The 7,577-nt window shown below is 44.8% G+C and overlaps 1 pseudogene; it reads right to left on the bottom strand.

Annotated features, from left to right (window-relative positions):
* Window positions 1-3,072: 3,072 nt before the first annotated feature.
* On the bottom strand, window positions 3,073-4,702 carry LOC147748909 (protein unc-119 homolog A pseudogene; annotated as a pseudogene).
* Between the last annotated feature and the right edge of the window lie 2,875 nt (window positions 4,703-7,577).

The following is a 7,577-nucleotide window of genomic DNA, read 5'->3' on the forward strand; positions in this document are numbered from 1 at the left end:
AAGTTTAAAAAGTTTTTAAAAAACACAAATATTTCCCTTTACAAAGTTTATCGATAGATTGTGTATACATCAGATGGCTAAAATAATCAACTTGGGCATATTTTTCTAAAGCGGATTCTCCATAACCAATGTAAAAATGTTGCCACTGCAATAACCACAGACTGGGTAGTATCAGTTTTAAGGATCCTCAATGCCTCACAGCCAGTATGCAAATTAAGCTGGATGCAGATCGGTATCAACCAGATCCGTCTAGGGACTTTATACTCCGGGCACATAAACAAGATGTGCCCAGAAAGGACAGGTGGGAGCAAAACCTTCCCTCCATTTGGAAACAAAGGTATTAATTGGTAAGGTTCCGACCCTGAATTGGTGGTATCTCTTTCTAGCCTCAGGGACGGTGATATAATCCCAATAGCCCTCATACCCTGGTGAGTGTTTGAATTCCAAGAAATCTGCAGACATTGACGGACCACAGGTAGAGCCTTATCTCTTCATAATAACCAGGTTCCAGTAAAGATCTCTGAGGGCTTTCTTTAGGGGAAAAGAGTTAGCTGTAGGGTCCTCCCATAGACTGATCAGGCCCATGGTGGAATAAATAAGTTTGACTTCTTGGAACCATTTAATTTTGTGGGCCTTATTGGCGTTCCTAACGTCTAAAAAAGCCCTGGCGTACTGGGAGAGTTCAGGGGTTATCCATAATCTCCTCCAGTATGCTACCGATCTGTAGCGGGCCTTATCCTCCAGTCGCTGTGTACCCAGGTCATTAAAAAAGGGTATCAGCGGGGTCGAATCAGGAAGGCCTGTGACCCCTCGTAGGAACTTATTTTGGGCCCTAGTCAGAGGATCAAGATTACTGAAACACCAGAGTTCCGCCCCATAAAGAACTGCTGTGGCTATCTTAGCGTTATAGATTTTCAACACGGGTGATATTGGCCTTGTGTGGGAGAGGAATAATGCCCTAGTTAGAGCACCTGTCAGCTGGGCGTGCTTGGTAACCAACTGAGTAACATGTGGTTTCCAGTCTAATTTAGATGCAAGGGTGATACCCAGGTAAGAAAAAACCTGGGTCTGTTCAAGTCTAACCCCACTCATAACCACATTGCCTCTAACATATTTAGACTTATGAAGGACCATAAACTTCGTCTTACTTACATTTACCACAAGTCCATGGTCCTCACAAAAGGCTTAAAACACGTTAATGGCCTGTCGAAGGCCCTGCTGCGTTTTTGATATCAGGAGGGTGTCATCTGCAAACATCAACAGGGGGATCAGCTTACCATCCAACTTCGGGGCATCAGTAGGTTGTTTTGTAAAATAGCAGATCACCCTGTTGATGTATAGGGAGAATAGGGTCGGAGCTAGTACGCACCCTTGGTGTACTCCCATTGTTTTAGGGTACCTATCTGTAACGTTACCCTGCTGGTTCCATCTAATTTGGGCAAAATTGTCCTCGGGTAATTTCTTAAGACAGTTCAAGATGCTAAGCGGCATGCCCTGCTCTACAAAACCGCCCACATTTTTTTTTGAGGCACCAAGTCAAATGTCGATGTAGGGTCGACAAATGCCGCAAAGAGCGTACCACCCCCAAGGACTACCACCCGCCTGTAAATTAAAAGAAATCAAAAAACCTGATGTATGGTGCTGCAAAAACCAGTCTGGAGAGATGACAGAACTTCTTCCTCCTCAATCCAGTCTTGAATTCTCTGCAGAACAAGCCTTGCAACCACCTTCTGAATACAATCTATCAGACTAATGGGTCTGTAATTTCCTGGATCAGAGCGCTCCCCCTTTTTGTAGATCGGTATGATCTCCGCACCCTTCCAGGTGGATGGTATGGGCGAGCCATCGGCAATACTGTTTGCTAACAGTTGAATGTGTGGTTCCCAAAGCTCTTTGTCGTGCATAAAAAGGTCGGCTGGAATGCAATCCTGTCCAGGTGCTCTGCCCTTTGGGATGCAGTTCAGTACCTTTCTTATCTCTACTCTTTCAAAGTGTAGGGAAACTGTGCCCAAATTAGGGTGCACAAGCCCCTCAGTATCATTGGTGGTCGTTTCTTGGGATGCGAATTGTGTGGCATAGTGGGAAACCCAGAGGTGGGCCAAACATGATAACTTGGTTCACCCCTTTGTACCCCTCTGCCCCACTTAACCATATCCCAAAATGTACACATTGTGCATTCCCCACTTGCGCGATACAGCTCCCTCCAATAATCCTCATCCCAAGCATGTGTGGCATTGTATTTAGCTTTTTATAAAGTTCACGAGCACTTTTAATGCTAATTTTTTTTATTTTATTGCTATTGACAGAGCTTTATATGCGGACCTGCGCGACTTCCCATACCACTGATCTTCCTTCTTCACAGGACCATTATGCTTAAGAGGACCATATTTATAAAAAAGGCCCTAAGTTCATTGAAAAAATGAATGTGGATCGGATTAAGATCAGCGCCAACCCCCTCCCGATCTATACAATTTTGTAGGTCATTTGTCACCTTTATAGTCAGTTCCCTCATTTCTGCTAGATTTGACTCGCTCTGTGAGCAATTTGCCCAACTGATGCGACTAGCATCGTTTGTTACAGCGATGTCAACCCTGTCACAGGGAATTTCCTCCCTTGGAGACTTGCATAGATTAAGCGTAAGGCAGAGCGGGTCATGATCGCTTTCGACCCTTTCTACTACCACCATGTCTTTTAAGTTGGACCAATTCTCTTTATTGGTGAGCACGTAGTCAATGCGGTTTTTACGCAAACCATTATTAAAAGTAAAAGCCCCATGTTTGTCCAAAGCTGATCTGCCATTAACTGCTCTCAGCCCGAAACCAACACACAAGACCTTGAGCTGTAAGGAAGTTGATCCCTTTAATGCACAACTTTAGTGTATGCTATTGTACATGGTTAAAAATGATGGTAAGGTTAGAGCTAAAGTCTGGGAGAAGATATAGTAAAGAATAGGAAACACGAATTCTTCATTGGGGCAAAAAACAGAGGAAAAAAAAAAAATAGACGTTTGCTTGCAAAACACGCTTCACACACTGGAGTATGAATTGGGAACAGCTAGGGCAAGACAGTAAATTCAGCATGAGCTTGTCACTCAAACTTTGCACTTTACTTTGCTTCAAACAATGAAATACATATGACGATACATTCTGGACACCAATTTGTCTAAAAAGGATGCCAAGCCTGAGGAATGCATGTTTTGGGTTACTAAATGGCACAAAATGACTAACAAGCTCCTGTCTCTTGAGATGAATGTGCCCATTGTCCCTCAGGTCTCTCGTTCCTCTTATGCCACCACTGTGAAAAGTCACATATACTCGATACGAGACTACCAATTTGTAACTTGTCGTCCTCAATCCAACATATATTTGATGCCATATTGTTGCTGCGTTGCTCCAAATGGCTTCCAGGGAGTCGGCTGGCTGTGGAGAAGTGCTCGATTGCAGTTTCTGCACAATTCGTGTGCTACGAGGCTCAGGATAAGGGAACTGGAAGGAGCCCTGCACTACCATGAATCCCTACTGAAAATTAGTCCCAGGTCCGTGACTCTGTGTTCCCAGGAATGAAGTCAGCTGGAGAAAGGAGACAGAGTCCATAACAGAATCTCTACAAGGAAGGAGATGCCAGTGCTTTCTTTTCTTCCATCCTTGCGCACCCCTCACGGTCCACCGCTGTAGGAATAATCTGCCTTGTTGTGCATCACCAGCTTGTTGTCTACAAAGTAGAAACTGTCCGACTGTGTTTCTTAAGGGTGCACGATCATCTCTCGAATAAGATCCTCCGATAGCTGTGGAAACTCATAGATATGCTCACACGTATTTTTACTGCTCGGAATGCAAAAGCCAAATTCAAAGTCGAAGCTCTTCAGAAGCTTCTCCCGGAAGTAATGCCGTTCGATCATACGAAAGTTGTTGATTGGTTTGTCCCCTACTGTGAACTCGACTGTGGCTCCGACTTGGCGCAGCCGGAGGAATGCTGGGGTAAACTGATAGCGAACAAACCGCCCGGCGTTGGGGTCGACATCCTTCTTATCTCCTTGTTCACGTTCAGATGCTGGAGGCTTTGTGATTTCGAACAGCACAGTGCCGGACTCCATGTCTCTTATTTTAAACCTAGTAAAATCTATTTTGTAGATATTTTCTTCTGGTGAACATAAATAATCCGGCGTGATCTTGCGCAGCCCCAGCACGTACTCTGGGGAGATGAGGCTGTGCCCCGTGCCTGGCTCTGCACCTCCTGCCTTCACTTTCATGGCTTCCGGAGTCCTTAGGGTGTCTGTGCCGAGAGACGAAGAAGTCATCCTCCAGAGGGAGGCACCTGCGGCGCCCGCCCGCGCTGAAACCACAACGACGACCACTGTATCCGCCCGCCTGCGTGACAGTGAGAGAGGTCTAAGGGGTGAACCGCACAGACAACTACTATCTCTGCCCGCCCACGTGTCACTCGAGAGGTACCGGCGTGGAGAAACCTAATGACAACTGTTGTCAATGTCCGCCAGAACACCAGCGTCGTTGTAGGTGTCTTTCCGTGTTGAAAGAAGAGAACAATCTGCTTCCGGCCAGATCTGTGCGATTATACGAAGATACGAAGTATGCCAGCCCACCCTGCTCCCTTGGACGGCAACCCTCGGCCTCTGCACAGCACCTAGTCTGTCACCTAACGGTTCTCAGTTCCTCTCTAGAGGATGCGTCTTGATGATCATACTCTTGATGACAGGTTATGTCACCTTGAGCTGTAAGGCAGCCTCTATCCATTTTTTAATTGGCAAGAGTTCCAGCGGAGGAATATTCCATATGCTATCTTCTTTCAAGGTAAGGTCGACATCATTGACATCCAGCGGTTAAAAACAGCAATTAAAATCTCCTGCTACAATAATATTCTCTTTGTTGGAGTACAAATCCAGAAGGGTTTCCAATTCTTCAACAGTTTTGGATGGTTTTCCCCCCTGCATGCCTCTCGAATATACATTAAAAACAAAAAGGTCACTACAGTCGGGGCAACAAATTTGGATTAATAGGATATCACTACTTTTGGAATCCAATTGACTAACATTATATCTGCTATCTTGCCTGACCCACATCAATAAACCCCCTTTTGCTTGACCGTGATTGCTTGGAATCGCGGATACACTGAAGGTAAGAAAGCCAGGTCTGTACTCTGGGGCAAGCAACCAGGTTTCTTGGAGAAGCACTAAATCCCTCCCATCAAAGAATGACAACCACTCTGTAGAGGTCGCCTTATTCATGAAGCTTGCCACGTTCAATGAGACAATTATGTCAAAATATGGTCTACGGCTCTCATTGTGAGGTCTGAGGCGCCCCCTACCATGGGACCCCATCTTCTCTGGTTCTTAAGTGGCCCGCTTCTTTAGGTACAATGTTAATATCTCCTAGACCAGTGGATGACGCGCTGGCCATAAACGTAGAAAGATTGGAGTTCTGTAACCCAAGAACAGTAGGGGATCACGCTCTATGATCGTCCACTGAAGAACTCTTTTTTTGCCCTCACAACTTGCACCACAAACTGTAGTGCAGATATATATGGTCTCACACATACCAAAGCCAGCGTCATAAATACAACCCCGACCTAGGTAAATAGGGTGCAACTGATAGGCCTACGTGGGCATCACCATACGCACATGCATGTCCTGTATTGTGTAGGAATCCGTATACACTTAAGGAATAACACCAGCAGCACACTTACATGGACGTAGTTTTGCACCAGCACACGGGACAGCCCAATGGTACAATACATCGAACATCCAAACCATACACCATATGCACTTTAGGCAGGAATGAAAGTGCATTGGTCCCTCAAGTTTGTTCACGGTTCCAAAGGGAATGTTACTTCCACATCAATAATATGACTACAAACAACCTCATTTTATTACAACGACATGTAGTATCCGCACTCACTCACGGGCAATGGGTAAAAAACAACTAGGCCACTATTTATAGGGCACACCTAGTTGCAATTGAATTTGTAAATATACTTTTCATTATATACAAAGCCGTAAATGTGTCACTTCCATGGATTTAAAATAGAACTGGTATATTATGTGCCATAAACATGTATAATAATATTGCACTAAACACACAAAAGAGCAGACCAGGTCTGGGGGAGGTGTGTACTTGCGGCAGTTACCGTGTGGCACTAGTAGTGAATGCGTGAAAAAAAGGGTTGTTAAAAATAAAGACCTTTGGTAACAAAAAGCTAAAGCAATTCCCATCAGACCACCCATGTGGTGGAGTTTACGTCACGTGGGAGTTGCTAGTCTTACCTTCCCAAGTCCGACCATATAGTGCCGGTACGGAAATGGATATCAAGAGTATAGTCATGATGTGCATCCTAGAGTGATGTGAATGAAAAAAGTGCAGTGCTCAAATAATAAAAAATTGATAAAATGAACTACCCAGACTCCAGAAGACATTTTAGATAGAAGTCCGGGTGTCAAGATTAAAAACACGCCAAGTAGTAAGACTACCCTGTGGCGCTGTGCAGTATGGTCTGCAGTATGGTCGACATGTTTCAGCCTTATGGGCATTTGACCCGGCTTTCTTCAGGACCTATTGCTAAAAAAATTTGCTACTGCAACTATCTACTGAATGTTTGTGTGAAAAATAACAATCACAAGAATGTACTAGAGAAGTTACATTAATACCAGGAACTTAAATACTTACAAGGCGGGAAGGCAAGAATGTGGAAAAAGGTCGACATTCCGGCCTTTCTCCAATTGTTAACCTCGACTTGTCCCTCACTCGATTTGGACATAGAGAAATCAGAAGTAGTCTTCTCCGACTGGCTACTTCAGGCAGCTGAAGTTCACGCCCCCTGCGTTAACTTTTTCCGTTCTCGCCCTAACGATGCTCACAGGTGGTTTACACCTCACCTAAAAGCCCTTAAACTTAAAACTCGTCAAATGGAGCGCAAATGGCGCGCAGCCTACTTAGAGCATGACAGAGCCAACTTCCGTAAGGCCCGCAGGGAATACCAAAATCTCATCCTCAAATGCAAAACTGACTATTTTTCGGATAAGATTTTCAAGGCCCAAAATAAGTCTAAAGAGTTGTTCAACATCGTGGAAAACCTCAGCTCTAGCGACAGAACTTCCCTTCCTATGGTTCCTACCCAAGAGCTCTGCAACACACTCAACTCTTTTTTCTATGATAAAATTTGCATGATCAAGCAAAGCATTTCTACTACTCAGTCCCCTTTATTGTTTGCTGACACCTGTTACAACCCTGCCACTCTAGACTCTTTCCCCCTCATAGACGATATCAAGCTACTCAAACTATTAACCAAAGTTAAAACTGGCTCTCCTGATGACATTTGCCCTCCTCACATCTTGAAAGAGGTGGGCACCAATCTTCCTGAGTGCCTACTCTCTTTACTGAATGGGTCACTTGTACAGGGCAAAGTTCCACGCAAATTGAAAAAAGCTCTTCTCGTTCCCCTCATAAAAAAGGCAGGAGCCAACCCGCTAGACCCCATCAATTACAGACCTATATCGCTGTTGCCATACTGTGCCAAGCTGCTGGAGTCACATGTGTGCGAAACTATCTCCAGCTTCTTGGAAAAGT

Source organism: Lissotriton vulgaris, chromosome 1_1 (genome assembly GCF_964263255.1).
Source record: "Lissotriton vulgaris chromosome 1_1, aLisVul1.2, whole genome shotgun sequence".
NCBI classification, from domain to species: domain Eukaryota; kingdom Metazoa; phylum Chordata; class Amphibia; order Caudata; family Salamandridae; genus Lissotriton; species Lissotriton vulgaris.